The sequence below is a fragment of the Arachis hypogaea genome, chromosome 19 (assembly GCF_003086295.3).
Source record: "Arachis hypogaea cultivar Tifrunner chromosome 19, arahy.Tifrunner.gnm2.J5K5, whole genome shotgun sequence".
NCBI lineage: Eukaryota > Viridiplantae > Streptophyta > Magnoliopsida > Fabales > Fabaceae > Arachis > Arachis hypogaea.
The window spans coordinates 66,411,953-66,415,718 of record NC_092054.1 but is presented as its reverse complement, the minus strand read 5'-3'; positions in this window follow the sequence as shown (position 1 = coordinate 66,415,718).

The window sequence follows — 3,766 nt, the reverse complement described above, 5'->3', positions numbered from 1 at the left end:
TTAGCTACCGGATCTTCAATCGCCTGGCCAACTGGCTCTATTGCCATCTCTACTGTCAGCCCGGCTCCAGCTACCAGCTCCTCTACTCTAGGCTCCTCAGCTCTCTGAACTACTATCTCCTCAACCGTGGGCTCTGCCGGTCTCCGCTCAGGTGTTTCGAGTGCCTGGCTAGCTTCAGCTGCTGGCTCCTCAAATGCAGGCTCCTCAGCCTCAGGCTCTGGTGTATCTAGAGGAGGTGGACCAGGGTCTCTACTCTCAAACTTTGCCATTATCCATTGGAAGTGGCGAGTGTTGCAGCGTTTGGATCGGTGGTCGGCCTGAAGGATCTCCCGGTACAACTCATATGGTGTCTAGGGTCGGGGTGCGGGTGCGGGAGCTGTAGGAGGTACTGAAGGTTCTGCTGCTGATGATGGAGGCTCAGTGGTCTTCCTCTTCTTCTGCGGCGGTCCGTCATAATTGCCGTATGGTAGGAATGGCTGCTTGCTGATGTAGACAGACGTCCGGTCTGTTGGGCGTCTCTCCACTCCAGATAAAGCGGCAAATTTGGTAATCAACAATGGGAAGGAAATGTTGTATTTCTGCTGTTGGTTCACCTTCATCATCGACTCTTTGATAAGGGGAAGGACAGAGATCCTCTTCCCCTCCAGAATAGCCCACAGCAAAACTACCATACGGACTCTGATATATGTGGCATGCGTGCTCGGAAGAATATAGTCGGCAATGATCTGGTGCCAGATCCTTGCCTCTGGATTGAGATCAGTGCACGCAATACTCAACGGAACCACACTATCCCCTTTGCTGTACTCCCATCTAGCCTCAGGCTGTCCAATCTTTTCTAGAACCATATCCAAAGAAATCTTGCCCGTTGTCACGTCCTTCATTATTTGAGTGTAAGCGTCGTGAGCCGGAGGGATATGCAGAATATCCAAGAGGGCCTCTAAAGCAGTATCAGAGGTGTCCAAGGTGATACCTCTCAGAAAAACAGTTGGGGCATCCCTCTTTAGGAAATTTGCGTAAAATTCCTTGACCTGGTGTTCATTTACTATTACCGGATCGAATTTTATGAATTCCCAATGATAAAAATTTAATCTGTTTATAACTTGGTCTGCATATTTCTCAGGCAGGTTTAGCTTTCTCTAATAGTGAAAGGTCCATTTTTCCAGTTTCTTATATTGTTCTTGGGCTTCAGCATTAATGAATGTGTCCGGTTGGTTACTCGGTGGCACAGGAGGAGGACGAGCCAAAGGATTGGCTTTCTCCTTTCCTTTGCGGGCCACCCTGAAAAAGACAAAAAAGTAGAATACAACTCAGGAGAAACAGATAAAAGTCACAGAAGGAAGAAGAAAACAGTCAAACAATTCAAATAAGAGCCAATAAGGTAAACAACCGCTCAACTTAGGGGAAAACATGTATAAAGCATTGAGATGTCCAAAAGAAATGTGTTTTACCAAGATCAAGCAACCTAAGTAACAAATGAATGAGTGAACAATAATTAAAGCATATATAGGACTTAGGTGTATTATGTAAGTGAATTGAATTGGAAGAAAATGATTATTGCCATGTTGCATTTGAATCTAAAGTGTTACCAAAGCTTATGCACAAAAGCCATTAATCAACTTGGCAATTTAAAGCACCTGCTTATTCATGGAAGAGAGTAGTAAAATGGTCACATAGCCAATTCTTGTTCCCAGAAGCAATGTCAATTGAAATCAGGTTTCATTGCTCAAAAAGATTCAGAAAGAACAAGTAATTGTACATGATCGTTTATGTTCAAGAACACATGAGTAAGTCACCAAACAAACATTGTATGTACTGCTGCAAAAGGTACCAAATAGATTTCAAGATGCATAAGTTTCAAGCTAGTTTTGTGTTAAAACAAAATGGCATGGCAGTCAGTACATAATGCAGTAAGTGCCCAGCCAGTACAAACAAGTGGAGAATTTTTGAAATGCAGTTTGATGTGTCAGCAAAAATTGACAACTAAGTGCCCAGCCAGCAATGCATCAAGTGAAGTGTAATATGCACAGGGACAATGAACACCAAACAAAAGAAATATAGTTGAAAATTTTAATTTTAAATCGGTGTTTGAGCTTAAACTCAGAGTGCATAAACCAATCAATCTCAGGCAGCATCCTCAATAATAGAAAAATTGCACAATTAGAAATTAACAATGCAGAATTGGAACAAATTTTAAAACCTGTGCTGATCAGACACAGAAATTGATTCAAAAATCCCATTCAGGCATTTCAACAAGCATAATATGTGCAGAGATAATGAGCAGCAAACACAGTTCAATAACATTCACAGTTCATACGCAACAGGGTTCAGTCCCAGCAAAATTCAAATAATCAGCCAGCCTCAACAATATTCAATCAGAAACAGAACTTATCTAACCTAATGCCACCTAGTGTCTAGAACAGAATTCAAAATGCAGTTAAAGAAGTAAGATGAAATAGAAACAGCAAAGGGTAGGTTACAGGGGAAGAAATGGAACCTGTGCTGCAGAGGGAAGAGGAATGGAGGAAGAAATGGAACCTCTGCTGCTGCTGGTGGCTGCTCTCTGGAACAGGAAGCGCGGCCTAGGGTTCTGGCATGGAACGGGGAAGAGAAAGAAGAGAAATGTAGAAGAGAGAGAGAGAATAAGAGAGAGAGAGGGGTGTCGGTGACGGTGGTACGGTCGCTGGCGGTGTGGTGGTGTGAACGGGGGGCTGAAAGGGGTTGGAGGTTAGGGTAGGGGTGCTTGTGTTCAGAGAGAGGGAAAAGAAGAAGAAAGGGGTGTGGTTTGGAAACTGAAGCGCGACACTCCCCCTTTTCGAATTAACGTTCTAAAGGGGATCTTTGCGGACGCACACAGGAAAAAGAAAGGGGTATGCGCGTGCACAAGGTCATGTGGACGCTGCGAGCAGAAGGTGTAATGCGTCCTGTACGGGCGCACAAGAAGGTGTGCGTTCGCACAGAAGGAGAGAATGGGTTGGGTTCACACGCACAGCCTGTGCGTGTGCTGCGGCCAGGGGGGTTGTTTAAGGCTGTGCGTGCACTTAGCTCTGTGGGTACGCACGAGGGTTTTTTTTTAAGAACAGGGTGAGGTGTGCGTTCGCACGCAGGGTGTGCGATTGCACAAGGAGAAAGGAAAGGTGGTATTCACATGCACCAGCCGTGCGCGTGCTGCGAACAGAGGGAGTGTTTAGGTGTGTGCGCGCGCACGATGCTGTGCGGACGCACAGGGATGGGAAAACAGGGGAGCTGTGCGCACGCACAAGGCTGTGTAGATGCACAGGTCTCTGTTCCTGCAACAAAAATTTTGGCTCTAAGGTACCAAACTTGACATCCAGGACAGGTATTCAAGCCCCAAAACATAATAAAACTCCACAAACACATTATTTCACTAAAATTAACAAACGTCAAAGTAGGACTAATCCAACCAAGCAAAATAACCAATTATTCATGAAATAGAAGCTAAAAGAAAGAAATTTAGAAGGATATTACCATAGTGGGGTGTCTCCCACCTAGCACTTTGGTTTATAGTCCTAAGTTGGACTTGGTAAGGAGATCCTTGTTAGGGCGGCTTATGCTTCCACTCCTCGTTGAATCTCCAACCAAGTTTGCTGTTGATTCGACTTCCAAGGTCCCAATTAGATTGTATCAAACTCATGAGAGATTTCAAGCTAGCACTTAGGATCCAACTTTGTCAATGATGAGCGGATAATTTATACGCTTTTTGGCATTGTTTTTACATAGTTTTTAGTATAATTTAGTTAGTTTTTAA